The 16,499-nt window shown below is 41.8% G+C and overlaps 1 long non-coding RNA gene across 1 annotated transcript in view; it reads left to right on the plus strand.

The window, feature by feature from the left end:
- Window positions 1-1,976, plus strand: part of LOC310767298 — a 36,753-nt gene extending 34,777 nt beyond the window's left edge. The window contains exon 3 of the long non-coding RNA XR_014550853.1: window positions 1,937-1,976. This is a non-coding gene — a long non-coding RNA (uncharacterized lncRNA). The remainder of the gene's footprint in view (window positions 1-1,936) is intronic.
- The last annotated feature ends 14,523 nt before the right edge of the window (window positions 1,977-16,499 follow it).

Here is a 16,499-nt window from a genome sequence, read left to right on the forward strand (position 1 = left end):
CATCACACCTGACCAGTATGGCTGATATTCAGGGATGGTGGGAGTGTTATCCCATCACCAGCAGTGAAGTAAGATTCAATTGCCAAAATAGTTGTGCAATAGATGTCAGGAGTGTGTGCAGGAGCCAGGCCCTGTGATTGGTAGGGCCTCACAGGACTGGGGCCTTCCTGAGTTTGGCCTGGAAGCCGCACAGATGAGGCTTGACAGAAGACTCATAGCACCTGGTGGCAAGGGCCAGGAGGGGTATATAAGACCAGCAGTTCCCTCTGGCTCTTTGCTACAGCAACACGCTACCCACCTAGCTGTGCTTCAGCTTCCTGACTCCTGGTTTCCTGATTCGTGGACTCTTGGCTTCTTGAACCCTGGACTGCTGACCCTAGACTGCTGATTCCTGCTTCCCGACCTCTACCCTGGTCCCGACGTACCAAGCCGGGACTCTGACTGCCTGTAACCTGGACTGTGACAATAGAGTAGTGCCATCTTGTCCTTTGCAGCAGCAATGGCAGCCTGCCCTGGCTCTCAGGCTCTCATGTTAAAGCTAGGAGATGTGGAGATGCCAGACCTTCTTGGCTTAGCATGAAAATATAGAGTCAGTTGGGATTGCCTCTGAAAGCCAGCACAGCTCACTACAAATTCTGCTGCTGCCCTGCCATTCCCAATGCAGAAAGTGGGAAGGACCACTGCAGAATACAGAGCAGGTTGCTAAAGCAGGTGATAGGACACAGGGAAGCCTTCATGAACTTGGTGCCTTTCAACTTTTGGGCAAAACATCTCAATAGCTCCAGCCAGCATAGTGGAAACTAACATAAGGTAGGAGATCAGGCTGCCACAACACATATCTGAGAGAGAATCACCTCATCCCAGCAACATTGTCTTCTGCCGTTCCTGACAAATGGTGACCCCCCTGGTCATTTGAAAGAAATACACTTTTCACTTACAATTTAACCCATCCCTATGTCATCCTTGTTTTAATTTCCAGGTTATGGCTTGGTTATAATCGGTTGGTTTTGGTTTCTCATTTTTCAATCTTACATTTTTCCATCACTTTGCAGAAGAAATCCTCATGAAAATTCACCAGCATTTTAGTGCAAATTAATCCCAATATTCACACTTTTATGCAATTTTGCCTAATACACACATTTTTATAACTCACATGCATTGTGTACATTATTTTCACTAATATATACATTGCTATGGAAACTTACCTTAGTATTTGTGTTTTTGTACACACTGCGTGGCTGGAGAATTGCATTAAAAAATTCAGAGAAGTGCGGATTTTGAAGGACAGCTGTGTTTCAGTTCATGTATTCTCTCAGGTGGGTTTGGGTTTAAATGAAAACTGAATCAAAAGTCTTGCCCATCCCTAGCTGGAACCCAAAATATGTTTGCTTGAATGTTTACTCCATAGAAGCAAACAAATCTATCTATCTATCATCTATCTATCTATCTATCTATCTATCTATCTATCTATCTATCATCTATCTATCTATCTATCTCTATCATCTATCATCTATTTCAGAGGAAATGTTTAGGATGGGAATATCAGTGTGAAATACACTATTATTTCTTTTGTAAGATTATTAACATGTGGAACAAAGCCCCACATTTTCACACTGTCCTTCCTGTGGCTCTCCCAGCCTTCTCCCCACAACCTGGTCCTGTCAATGGGAACAGAATATTAGCATGGTTTGGTTATGGAGTGAAGTGGCTGCAGGCAGGGCGAGCGGTGGGTAAGCAAAGCAAGAGATATGTGACCATTGCAAGAAAACTTATTTGAAATTTTGGGGCAGCAAACAGTCATTCTGCAGCTCATCCCTCGTGCCACATCAAATAGATGTTCTGCAAGACCTTAAAAGTTTTTCTTTTCTTTTCTGCTACAGCTTGATGATTTATTGTGTTGTTTATTTCTTCATTTCTTTTGTTTTTCCTTTCCAAGGATGGCCTTTAGAAACCTGTGGGGAATGTCATAGAACAACCGGAGAATAATAATAATAAAAAGGATTCTCTTCCATCAAGGCTGTCCTGCGTGGCACTTGACAAAAAGCCTGTTAGTTTTGCTTCCTATTTGTCTGCTCAGAAAGTTTAGCAATAAAGCAAACATATTAAAACTCAACTGAATCCACAGCTGGTTAGTATATATATGTTGAGGGAAAGGGCCATCTTTCCATAAAAGTGTGCTGTTTTGCAACTCGGGAATCCTGGCAAAATTTATTGCATCTGTTACACACCAGTAGAAGGATAATAATGCAGTTATCCTGTTCAATCTCAGCAGTTTAATAGGAAAGCATCTGTTCTTGATACAATGTTATTTGGTAATATTTGCACTTTGGGCAATATACAGATAAGTATGATGGGTACATATAGTTGTTGTATGCATTACGTAGCTTGCAGGTAGGGGTGGAAAGATCTGTCGATATTGGTCCTCCCAGTTTCTCTTCTCTTCAAGCTGAAATTCAGTCCTGCACATCCCCCCCCCCATAAATTTGCATTAAAAAACAACAACCATACAAATTCATCAGCATTTAAGGCCAAATTCATTCTAATTAAATACATTTTATATGCAGTTCTAACTAATGCACATTTTGGCAAGCAATTTCCTCAAATATATACGTTGTTTTCAGCAATATTCATTCTTATGCACACTTTCCTGTGATATGTCTATTTCTGTAAACATTGGTTAGCAAACTACATAGCAAAATTCCGATACGTGTGGATTTCAAAAGATAGCTGCATTTTGATTTGTTTTATAAAGTGCAATTTTGAATAGGCTTCATAGGAGACCTGAATCAAATTTCTCCCTCCAGCCCTGCTTGCAGATAATTTATTTCCAAATCTTCACATCCTTCAAGAGATGTGACTTCAGCTCCTTCATCCAATCTTGACTTCGTCACCTGCAAAATGCTCGAATCCCTGAAGGACATCCTTTCCAAACGCAGTTCTTATTGACACTTCTGATTTCAAACTGAACTGCTTTCCAACTCTGCAGGATACACAGAGCTTTCACCTTAGAGATTCCAAGGCCTAAAGCAAAGTCAAACATTGTCCACAGACAATTATGGCCAAAGACAGCTTTCTATTTATGTCCCAAATTTATCCAGGATTGAGGAACTTGTGGGGTAAATTTCAATGTGGTCCTCCGAGTCTCTTTAACTCAGGCTTCCTCAAACTTGGCCCTCCAGATGTTTTTGGCCTACAACTCCCATGATCCCTAGCTAGCAGGACCAGTGGTCAGGGATGATGGGAATTGTAGTCTCAAAACATCTGGAGGGCCGAGTTTGAGGAAGCCTGCTTTAACTGGATCTTCAGAAGTTCTCCAGGCCATATGCCTCACTTGCTGATCTTAATATCTAAAATGTTTTTGCCTGGCTGCAATGAGTCACTGAGACCTGGTAATACCGCTTGCTTCTCTGGCATATGTAGAATGTGTGTAGAACAAAAGTAAAATTTACATTTGCTTGCCCAGGCCTCCTGACTGAAAACGTTTCTACACCACTTTGATCTCTTTCACCTGTTGCATCACTTTCCCAAACTCGTGGGTCACTTCATTTAGTTCATTCCCTTGCTTTCTCCTCCAGCTGAAAGAGCTGAAGGACCTGGACTTAAATGTCTACTTGGTCATGAAGCTCCTGATGTAACCTCAGGGAAGCTTAGCCCATCTCACAGGATAGATAAGAATTCAACAGCCTTTTAATATGTAACATCTAGTTTTACTACTGTCAGTTTTAATGTGCAATATCTTTTAGCCTTGCTGATGTTAGGCTGATGGTTTTATATGCTCTTTGTTATTGCTTTTAGAAATTGTTAGGTGTATGTTTATGATTATATTGTATCATTTTATGGTTATTCTGTATGCCTCTCTGGGGTTCTTCTCACAGAAAAGTGGGATTCATTTATCATTGCGGTTGTTGTTTGTTGTTATGTGCACTATTATGTGGGTTCTACTGAGAAAAAACAGAACACAAATGCAATAAATAATTATGAGCACATCTTAAAAGAAATGGAGAAGGAAACATGAAATAATGTGTCCTGGGTACATATTTAAGCATTTTTATTTTAATGAACTATGTCCATTGTCATTGTCTAAGATTGGATGCAAATATCAGATATGATAGTTTGATCAGGATAAAAATAGTTATTGTGCTCCAGTGAAAATCTTTGGGTTTAAATCCCCACAGGTATAGGGCTACAACAAATTTTGTGCTTGGTTACCATTCCATTTTGTCCTGTCCTGGTCTCCATAACTGGAAGTTTCTATGCTGCCCCTCATCTGAGGATCACGGGGCAGTTCACAATATAAAAACACAAAAATACATAACATACTAACAAATATGTTCCCAATGGTTGCCTGGTTGTAAGACATAATGGGCTGCAAACTGTCTTTTTTTTTATTTTAATGATATTTTATTGAAGTTTCAAAAAAAAAAGTTACAAAGGTGATAAGAAAATAGAAAAAAGAAAACAAAAAATACAAAATACAGAATAGAAAAAAGAAAAAAGAAAAAAGAACGATTAAAAATAAGTCCATCTTTCAATATCTTGCCTTTCATTTACTTGTTTCCCTGACCTCCTCTCACCTCCCTTTTTTGTGTTCCATTACGAATGATTAATTCAGCAAATCCTTTCCCTCTTTGTTTTTATCTTAGTTCTTTATCTTAACATATTATAGCCTTATATTTTCATCTATTAACAAGCCATTTTTACATACTCCTTTTTAACATTGTTGCTAAAACCGCTTCATTTCATTCCGACATCATTTTAACATTCATTAATTTTGCAGTGTTTCTGTAAATAGTCCTTAAATTTCTTCCAGTCTTCTTCCACCGACTCTTCTCCCTGGTCTCGGATTCTGCCAGTCATTTCCGCCAATTCCATATAGTCTATCACTTTCATCTGCCATTCTTCCTGGGTGGGTAGATCTTGTGTCTTCCAATACTTTGCAATAAGTATTCTTGCTGCTTTTGTAGCGTACATAAAAAAAGTTCTATCCTTCTTTAACACCAATTGGCCGACCATGCCCAGGAGAAAGGCCTCTGGTTTCTTCAAGAAGGTATATTTAAATACCTTTTTCATTTCATTATATATCATCTCCCAGAAAGCCTTAATCCTTGGGCGCGTCCACCAAAGGTGAAAGAATGTACCTTCATTATCTTTACATTTCCAACATTTATTATCGGGCATATGATAGATTTTTGCAAGCTTGACTGGTATCATGTACCACCTGTATATCATTTTCATAATATTCTCTCTTAAGGCATTACATGCTGTGAATTTCATACCTGTGGTCCACAACTGTTCCCAGTCAGCAAACATAATGTTATGTCCAACATCTTGTGCCCATTTAATCATAGCAGATTTAACCGTTTCATCCTGAGTATTCCATTTCAACAGCAAGTTATACATTCTTGAAAGTTTTGGGTTCTAGCAATTCTGTTTCCAATTTTGATTTTTCCACCTGGAAGCCAATGTTTTTGTCCAAATTGTAGGCCTCCCTTATTTGATAATAATGAAGCCAGTCTCGCACTTTATCTTTTACTTTCTCAAAACTCTGCAATTTCAATTTATCTCCTTCTTGTTCCAGAATTTCCCAATATTTCGGCCATTTGGCCTCCATATTGAGCTTTTTCTGAGCCTTCGCTTCCATCGGTGACAACCACCTTGGGGTTTTATTTTCAAGTAGGTCCTTATATCTTATCCAGACATTAAACAATGCTTTCCTGACAATATGGTTTTTAAATGCTTTGTGTGCTTTAACCTTGTCATACCACAAGTATGCATGCCACCCACAAAAGTATCTCTCTTGCAGAGTTAACTGTCAAAAGGTTACAATATCCATAAACAGCGCGATTCACAGTACGGCAATCTTATTAGCACTTGACAGCCCGTTCCCAGGCATTAAGCGGTGGTCTTTGTTTCTTTTCATCTCTTTTTGCAGGCAAAAATACTTCTCCCTCTTCCCTCCCCTCTCCTGCAATTCAGGGAGGGAGATCTCTTGTCTTGATGTTAGGATTTAAGTCCTTTTAAAGCGATTTTCCAGGTCTTAGTTTAAATAGTCTTTGCTTTGATCTGTTTACAAGAAACGGAAGGCGGACTTCCTGTTTACGCCTTCCCGTTTTGGTGCCAAATTAGTACTTTTTCTTCTTTTATTTTCAAATCTTTAAATTCAACCTACTCACGGTAGTTGTTTTGATGGCCGAATTGTCACAGGAAAAAAGTCAGCGCTCTCCGACAACAGCTGTGCGGCTTCACTCCACGGAAGAAGCAATTGACTCTCAGCACCGCGCCGCTCACCCCGTTTCGCTCCGGAGCCTGTAGCTGGGTTCCTTTGCAAATTGGGGGGGCGCTGAAGGTGCCCGCCGAGTCCCACGGTCACAGGCTTCACCCGCCTGTGGTTTTTTGAAGGGTCCCCGCTTCGCCGCAGTGGCAAGACCCGATTTCCGCAGAGCTAACTCCCTCCAAATTAGAGGGAATCCGCCATTGCCGATGGCGCCAACTCCGGAAGTGGGCTGCAAACTGTCTTAAACTGCTTATGCTCCACTTCTGGAAATAATTCTAAAAAATATCCCAATCTCGAATTCTGGAATGCAATGAAGGACAGTAATGCCAGCTCAAGATATTTTGCTATCTAACGTGAAAAGGTAAATAGTGCCTCCCACCCACTCACACAGCACAGTCAAGGTATTCCAGGTCAGTCAATTTATTTTGATACCTGAGGCAAAAAAATGTCACAAGTGGGAGTGCGTGTAGAATACATTTTACTTAAATGACTACCAATTTGTCTGTCCTTCCATGATGCTAAACAGGTGGCAGCCTCCCTAATGGAAGAGCTGGCCTTTCAGGCAGAGAGGAGAAGAGGGGTAATAAAGTAACAGAGCAGGGCAAAAGGCTTTCATTTGAAGGAAAGCTTCCAGTTGCTTCCAGTCCTTTTAGGGAGTTTGTTAAGTGAGCATCATAGCACCTTGGCTTTCAAAGCCTGCTGCTAAGAATTCCCCAGATCTCCTCCTGTTGGTTTTGTGTCCCCGGCTCCTGGGATTCCACCTCCCTTCTGGCAACAGAATTTGCTGCTGTACAGAGGGATCCCTTTTGTGATGCAGTTAATGGTCAGAGACGCTACAGACTCCTGCTGTGAGTGATGTTCTCAAATGGAATGGTTAAGCTTTTCATCATGTTTCTTTTCAAAATCAAATTTAAAGGCAGCCCCTCTTCTTAAACTTCTCCTTTAAATCCTGATTTGCAGCTCAGTGCTAGTCATGCCAATGAAGCTGCAATGTTGTTGCTGCAAAAAGTAAATAGCGGGGAGCACAGAGGGGGTTTATAAGAAGAGGGTGAGGGGAGTCTCTTGTGTATAATCCTTTATATTTTATGCTGCACCTGATGTTCTTAAAGCAGAGCTTTACTAGAGAGAGAGGAAAGAAAATAACGGCATTTTTTTTTATCCTTAATCACACTACTTGCAGATAGCCATATGTAAGAAAAATGTCGTGCCAGATAAGCCTAAAACTTATTTAAAAGATTACCATCTTTACTGCTGTAGTGTATGTTAAATGCCAAGCATGGTTGAATGGCTGTTATGAGCAAGAAGTAATACGGAGCTAATGTGATAAGATAAAATAAACAGAAGCATATTTCATTTTTGCATCCAGAGAAATACACAGAACTGGCACCCATGTGTACTTGTCACTAGGGTGGGGCAACGGGAGCATGTGCCTTGGGTACAACCTGGCCCCAGAGATACTGCAGTGCACTCTAGGTGAGACTGCCCTTAAGACTGATTTGGAAGCTGCAATTGTGGCAGGTGGACTGTTCTGCAGCTTCCAAATCAGTCTTAAGGGCCTAGTGGGGGCATAGGCAACCTCGGCCCTCCGGATGTTTTGGGACTACCATTCCCATCATCCCTGACCACTGGTCCTGTTAGCTAGGGATCATGGGAGTTGTAGTCCCAAAACATCTGGAGGGCCGAGTTTGGGGATGCCTGGCCTAGCGGGAACATGTAATACCAGACCTGAAAAGTGTGCACTGGCTGCCAAACTGCTATAAGTCAAACTCTGTTGGGGCTCTCTAACCTCGGGTTAAGTACTTAATTCATTCCGGAGGTCCGTTCTTAACCTGAAACTGTTCTTAACATGAAGCACCACTTTAGCTAATGGGGCCTCCTGCTGTTGCTGCGCCGCTGGAGCACGATTTCTGTTCTCATCCTGAAGCAAAGTTCTTAACCCCAGGTACTATTTCTGGGTTAGCGGAGTCTGTAACCTGAAGCGTATGTAACCTGAAGCGTATGTAACCCGAGGTACCACTGTACTTGCCTCAAACCTGGATCTAGGCATCTAGGGAGTTCTTCTTTTATTTTACCATTTATTTCCTTTCACCAAATTAACTAACACAAAGCTTTTCTTATTGGACTGTCTTACTGCTATAGACTGGCCTTTGCTCAGGTCAGTTAGATGCAAGAAACCCAACAAAGTGCCTTCTTCTGTCTTATCTTGCGTTTATATTTGACCCCTGACATCTGATCATTTGAAACAGTCAACTGATGATTCAGCACGAGTTGTTGTTGTTTTAAACCATCATTGGTTTGTTTCTCATTGCTGCAATTTTTGTAAGGATAATTTGCCGTATTTTATTACTATTTTCGAATTTATATACCACCCTATACCTGCAGGTCTCAGGTTGGTTTACAGGATAAAACCAAACACACACAAATACTTTCCCAGTCCCTAATCCTCAACACAACCATTTCTGGTTTTTTTTTTTGGTGTTTTTTATTATTATTTATATCCTCTTCCCAAAGGAACCCAATGCAGTGTGAATTGCAATGCTGCCATTTGTCATGTTGTAAAAATATAGTTTCAGGGATGCTTTATCCTAAGTACAGGATTACATGGACTAGAGCTGGGATATGCATATATGTATGAATAATTTGTTAAATCACTGAGACCTGCTTGTGTGCATCATTGCCTAGGCACACTGCCCAGAATAACATGATGAGCTAGCCTTTCCTCCTATTCACCTCTCCCCTGCTGTTGAATGATGTGCTCCTGGTGACTAGTGATCCTTATCCAGCCTCCTTCTTCTTGGGACAGAAACACTATTAAAGCCACAGTAAGTGAATGGAATCCTGCTCACCTGTGTCTTCTAATTTGGAGGAGTGGGTTTATAGAAAATGAAGTGCTGTCCTTCTGGGTGGAAAGGTGATTCACAATTAATTAGCATCAGATTCAAAGAGGAAAAATGGAATCACCAGCTTGCCAAAGAAGTGAATTGACTGCAAGAAGCAACCAGATAATTGTGTGTACCTCTGGCCAGGAACGCTGACCATTGCATTGCATATTCTTCTATGTGACGTGTGCAATGAAGTTTAGAAAACTGCAATGAGCATAAACAAATGAACAGCATGCTGTACACTGTTGACACTTCATCCTTGCCAGTATCTCAAACATGTTCGTTCAATGTTCCCTCAGGACAGGAAGGTTGTAGCTTTTTGCCTAGTTCACAACCTTTGCTGCTTTTGTGGCCCTGGGAAACATGGGGCATTGGAAGGTGTAGGGATGCTAGCCCTGGAACAGGGATAGCTGGATCCACTGGCTCTTCAGTGGAGATCTGAGAACTACAGGAGCGTCCTGCTCCTCTTGTATGTCATCTGAAGAGAGCTCAGTCTTGAAGTCTGGGCAGGGCTGAATCCTGATACTAACTCTCCGCTGAACCCACCTATAGAATTTCCTCATGAAGATAGTGGCCACCAGACAACCATGGTCAGTACCACCTGACTGACACATCCAATCCAAGCTTCTGCTTCTCCACAATAGGTGGGGAAAGCATGGTGTTTCCCTGTACAGCCATTTCACTCACCCAAATCCCTAGAAAGCAGGATTAGTGTTTGTGGACACTATAATCCAATATGTTTTCTCAGTGCATGTACACGCACAGGTTGCACCATGTGAACACATTGGACTAGATTATCCTCATGGTCTCTTCCAATTCTATGATTCCATGATTTAAAAAGTGAAAAAAACCAGATACCTTATATATATATATTAGTTGCTGGGCAGCTCCACTTAACACTACAGTGCAAGACCAACTCTCCCATTAGGCAGAATAAAGTGGCTGTCTCAGGCAGCTGATTTGTGAAAAGGCAGCCATTTTTGTAATTTAATCTATTATTTTTATTTTACTTTTTTTTACAGAGGTACCACTGTTTATTGTTTTTTTTTCCATATTACATCACAATATAAATAAACCGAAACCATCACCACATCCTCCCCACCCCCCATATATCTATATATCCATCAATCAAACAAACCCAATATTCTTTTGTTCCTCCCCCCGCTTCCCTCCACCCCCACTCAATTTCCTCTACATTCTGAGATTACATTTATCTTTGCATTTTACAATCTTCCCAAATCTTCTATATATTCTTATTATCTTTCCTTACTGATTTACCTTCCCTCAGATACTTTACATTTTAATCCAGGCATATTAGCATTTCTTTTTTTTGAGCAATATTTTACCATATATTCATCAAAACATTCCCACTCCTTTTTTAATTTTTAATTTAATCTATTATTTTGGTATTGTTACATCCAGGGAAGGGAGAGGCCTTTGTGGCATTTTCTCAGGTGCTGAAATAATTTGATTAGCTTTAGGGACTATACACCTTAAGAACATAAGAAGAGGCTGCTGGATCAGGTCACCAGGCCATCTATTCCAGCATCCTGTTCCCACAGTGGACAATTAGGTGCCTATTGGAAACCTGCAAGCAGAATCTGGAAACATCAGCACATGTTCCACTTGTGAATCACAGAAACTGGTACACAGAGGCCTCAAGCAGTGGAAGGAGAACACAGCCATTATGGCTAAAGGCCAGTGATAGCCCTGTCCTTCCTGAGTTTATCTAATCCTTTAATTTTTAAAGCCGTGCTGGTTGGAGGTCTGAATTCCATAGGGTTGAATTCCATAGTTTTAAACTGTGTTCTCTGTGAAGAAATACTTCATTTTGTCTGTCCTGAATCTTCTAATATACGGTGCCATTGAATGCCCACAAGTTACATTGCTTTGGCAACTTGGCAGGGGGCATAGCTGTCAACCGTCCCTTATTTGGCAGGAAACTCCCTTATCCCAGCACCGTTCCCCACTGCTGTCCCGGATTGATGATGTCCCGTAAATTTCCCGGGTTTCAAAGGAAGCAGCTCCTCTCCCTCCCTCCCTGCTGGCCAGGGAGGAGGGAGGCTCCAACTGTGTTGCTTGGCTGTGTTGCTCACCCAATAAGGAGTCTAAGAATGACTGGGGGGGGTGGATTTTGCATGCCTTGTGCCTATCAAATCGGCCATGTTGCCTGGGGACTCGCCTTTGCTCAGCGCTTCCCAGCGGAGAGGTGACGGTGGTTTTCCTTGCTGCATCCCCTTTGCCGGGTTGCTGTGCTGTGGGAACCACCGCTTGAGGCTTCGTTTGGCTGCTGGCTGGGCTTTCTGCCGCTGGCTCGGAGGGGCTCAGAAGTTGAACATACCTGTGCTCAAAATCGGATGGATACGTCATTGACAGCCCACTCACCCTTGCCGGGGGAAAGGTCTGTCTGGAGCGGGGGCACATGGTGGGGGGGGGAAGGAAAGAAGCTGGTTGAGTACAATGGTGGGCAGCGATCTCGTGGGGGGGGGGCTTTTGGATTTGTTTTGGAGGCTCCTTCGATTGACTGTTCTGGGGGAAAGGAAAGGAGCTGGTTTACTAAAATCCCTTATTTTGGCTGCTGATCCCTTATTTTCGAGGCTGCTGGTCCCTTATTTTCAAATCTGTAAGTTGACAACTATGGCAGGGGGAATGGGGTGCTATTAGGAATAAAGAAAGCTGCCTTATACAGAGTCAGGCCATAAGTCTATCTAGTGCAATATTGGCCACACTGACGGGCAAAAGCTCTCCAGGGTGTCAGGTAGGTTATCTGCCAGCCCTACCTGGAGATGCCAGAGATGTAAAGCTTAGACCTTCTGCAAGCACAGCAGATACTCTGTCACTGAGCATTGGTGCTCCTGCTCTGACAACCAAATATCCCAGGTCATCCCTGATTACAGAAATAGAGTGATTGTGGTACTACTTGCTTATCCACCCTTCAGATCTTTCAATCATGGACTCTCTCTCTCTCTCTCTCTCTCTCTCTGTGTGTGTGTGTGTGTGCATGTGTGTGCTCACACCAGCTACCCATAACCTCATGGATGGTGCCATTATTGAGTCACTAATGCGGGAGTGGGAAGCCCTTTTCATTGTCCTGCTTTGCTTCATTACATATCAAATGGATGTGGAAAATCATTGCAGAAGACAAACTAGGGTACTTAGGATAATACCACATCAGGACTCTTTCCCCTGACCTGGTATTTTTTGTGTACAGGGATCTTTGTGTGGCAGTTAGGCATTGGTAAACTTGGTTTATTGGAGGGGAGGTCATGGTCTTCACCTGCGCCTCCTCTTTAAGGGTATTCTGTTAAAGGGATCCGGGGGTGTGGATCCTGTCCGAAGCCCGGGTATGGGCTAGGGCCATGCCACAACCCCATCGGGGACCCTGGGGGAGCTTGCAGTTGATGTACATCAACAGGGTTCCCCCTACTGGTGGTTGACGCTGTGACATTAACATATATGAGAGAGTGCTGGAGGGGAAATGGTTAAATAGGTTGCACAGTCAGGACCCAGGGGGATGTAGTCAGTGGGACTATAAAAGGAGTTCGGGGAGGGGTTGGTTGGGAGTTGTTGGTGGGTAGTTGGTTGGTTTGAGTGGGTTGGCTGGTTGGGAAAGGCAGTTGGTAATAGAGAGACAGGGCAGTGGGTTCTTGAGTGTGGGGAGGTAGAAGAGATAGAGAGAGGAAAATAAGACTAAGAAAGTAAAGAGCAACAAGGTTTAGAATGCTGTAAAAGTTTGTTTGTGTCTGAAATAAAATACACTCTTCTTTATTAATTGAGAACTTGACTGAGACTGAAGTTATTTTACCAGGGAGGACCTGGTTGGTGGCAGCGGATTAGTGGTGTACGGGTCAACAGTCCGTGAGACAACCAGAGGCTCTGTATGAACACCACAGACCCTTATGAGACTATCTGCATGGCGGGCAGGAGTCAGATATTGTTGGTTCAGTTCCAGTGCCTAAGCCAATACCACTCACATTTGTAACCAATAAAGTTGTGGCCTTATTTATCCCATTAACCCAAAATATTGGTGTCCATGTGGCTTGGGGCTTGGGGCCTTGCCATCCAAATCTTTGTGTGTGTGGTCATTATAAACCTCAATCCCTCAACTTCAGTCCAGTAACATATGTCAGACATTAACTGTAGTTGTTGCACTTTCACCTTGAGAATAAAATCAACATTTCATCTAATGCATCTATCTCTTGAGGATAAAACTTCCAATGTATCTCATATTTGGTACTTAGTAACTAAAAAAAAAGTGGAGTGAGGGAACTACATATAAAGAAATGTGTCCTATATAATTAAACACTAGTCACCACTGGATTGAAGTGTATCATCTATAGCTGTAGTGGGCTAAAAATATACCATTAGCTTTCTCACTGGTAGGGCATTATTATGCCTTTCAATATATGTACCTGCAACTATAAATTATGTGGCATAATGATACACCTACAAGCTGTGTTAATAAATAGAGATCTACTAAGTAAAATGGCACAAGTTCAGTGCTTTAATAGTTGGGGGACTTATGAGTCAAACTGACAGGATCAAAATATAATTCTGGCAGCTTTTCTGTTCATCTTTCAGAGTGTGTATTTGGTTGCCAGACAACTAACAGGACTGGAAAAGCAACTAGTATTTGCATCTGAAAATACCAGTGAACTTCAGATTCTTCCAGGCTCAGTCTATGGGCCTTTCCCCACTTACCTTTTATATTGGTATAGTTGCTCAGTTTATTAAAAAAAATATTGCTATTCTCATGATTGGCATTCTCACATTTTCAACATAGTCATTATTCAGCTGCTGATCTGCAGCGATATACTCATAAAATTGCTTTTTCTTCTACCACAAAAAATGTGAAAGATCTGGGGTGAATCCTCAGTATTTCCACTTCTGTGGAATGTATTCAAGGGGTCGGGGGGATTGTGGGCATTGTCCCATATTTTTAAAATTATGTTTTCTGTTAGGTCCAATATGAGATGAATAAACCATTGTTTCCTTCTCAGTTGTGCATACCAACACTGATATTGTGCAAACATATCGCCCATAACAGCAATAATTATCTGCAGATAGAATTTAATCAGAATAACCAGCATATGAGAAGTGCACCCAGCATATGCAGCTGCAGCAATGGAGCAAAATTCACTCTGCATCTTCCTGCTTTGCTATTCTTGTGTTCTAATTGAACACCTGAAGAGGGAAAGCATTTGTTTAGGATTGTGACTCCTGAAACTGAGAATCCCACAATTACCTCTCCCTCAGACTAAGAATGCAAAGTGTCAAATTAAATAATAACCAATTTGTTGTTCCCACATGACACCTAATATCAGCTGCCCGAGGCAGCTTCCTCCCTCTGTCTAATGGTAGGGCTGGCCTTACATAATCACCTGAAGCATAGATACTTCATAATACCATTGTATGGTTCTTACTGTTTTGGAGTGAATTAAGTTTATTTGAGTGCTTCTGAGTGCCAACTGCATAGATTCAGCATTTCCTGAGAGGATTTTTTTTTTAATAACAACTCAGCCTACAGTTCTGTGCATACCTGCAGAAGAAGATTTGTTCTGGGAGAGCGAAGACAAAGCTGAGTTGAACAGCATTGAGATGGATAAATTATACTCCGTATATACCCCAACATGTCTTTATTTCTCTTTCTCATCTTCCATAATTTACAGCACATTGCTGTATTGTCCCATTATTGAATTTTCAATTTGCATGATAGTTGCTTTGATATCAAATAAAAGTTGCACTAGTAATCTAAAGGAAAGTGCATTAAGGTTATTTCCAGGAGGACCAGACGGTGCAGATGGCTCATTATTGCCTTAACCCAGAATTTAATGGCAGCTTAAAGAAATATGCACAGAGAGACTCACACATGAACTCACAAATGCCTGCAGATCTGTCACAGCAGTCAGAGAGCTCGTAAAAAAAATACTGGACATTATCACATGCAGGTCTTCTAATAGCCTGCTGGTCTCACCATGTGCCTCATCACAGTGTGTATGAGATAGAAGCTGTGAGTTAATGGGGTAAAAGGCCATGCCTTTTATGTGTTTGTCAGAAAACCTACTTTGTGAGCAAAAATAAGAACATTAGATAGATCAAGGAAATACTGTGGATGATTAGGAACCTATAGCCAAAGCCTTAGCTGTTTCATTCAGATCAATGGGTTGCATTCAATGTAGTGTTAAGGTGAATGTTCTCTCATTGTTCTCCTTGTGCAATGGAATATTATCCCCATTTCTGCCCCGGCTTCGTCCAAATCTGTTCTAGAGAATAATAGGGGAATTCCAAACTGATCCTTCCACTAGTCCAATAATGTAGTTGAATTCCACTCAATATGTGAAATTCAACCCCTTTCAACCCGCCCCCCCCATTGCTTCCTTAGGGTTGCTAGGTCACAATTGTGTCATGACCATAGAAGCCACAACTCAAGTGACCCTATGTCCCATAAATACCTGACCCAGAGTCCCAAGCCTTCTAAAGCTCATGAGTCCTCCTTTTTTCAACTCTCCTATCTCCATTACCAATGGAAGCTCTTCTGTTTTCCTGTTCCTTGGGTTCTCTATATTCATGACATGTTCATCTCAGCCAAACTGACAGTAGTTCTTTTCCTAAGAGAAGCTAGATGGCAGATACTTGGGACATGCAATCAATAATAGGTTCCTCAATGGCAATGCATGAAGCCAGGGGCTAGGAAAGCATATGGCAAGCTTTAGTACCTCTATGTATCGCTGATTCTGGCATTCTTTGGCAGGTCTAAGGACACCTCCATCTACCACAGTGTTTCCCAAACTTGGGTGTGCAGCTGTTTTTAGACTACAATTCCCATCATCCCTGACCACTGGTCTTGTTAGCTAGGGATGGTGGGAGTTGGAGACCCAAGTTTGGAAACACTGATCCACCACATGCACTTCACAGACATCCAGCAACTTCAGATGATACTGTGGTGAAGACTCAATTACTTGTGCCTGCTTGCTGCAGCAACAGCTTCATTCTTTCAAGAGGTAATTACATGGCAGCTAAATTACATTGAAGGTTTTGTTTCTTACCAGAAAGTGACATAATAATTATTGATCAAACCATTGTCTTTGCAGCACAAATTGCTGTTAAAAATACCTATCATAGGAATGCAAGGGAGGAAATGTAATTTGCCTTCCCTAGACTCAGCAATAGACAAGGCATTGTCTGCAGTTGCCATTTATTAGACGGCTATAAAATATGTTGATTTGGTTTTATTTCCCCAAAGGAAATGAACTGCGTCTTTTTCTCTTTTCTTTTGAAGGCACCAAATACAGAATTGTGAGAGGAGCTCTTTGTATGCGTGTCTCTGGGGGTGTGGGAGAAAT

Source organism: Podarcis filfolensis (assembly GCF_964270895.1).
Source record: "Podarcis filfolensis genome assembly, chromosome: 7".
NCBI lineage: Eukaryota > Metazoa > Chordata > Lepidosauria > Squamata > Lacertidae > Podarcis > Podarcis filfolensis.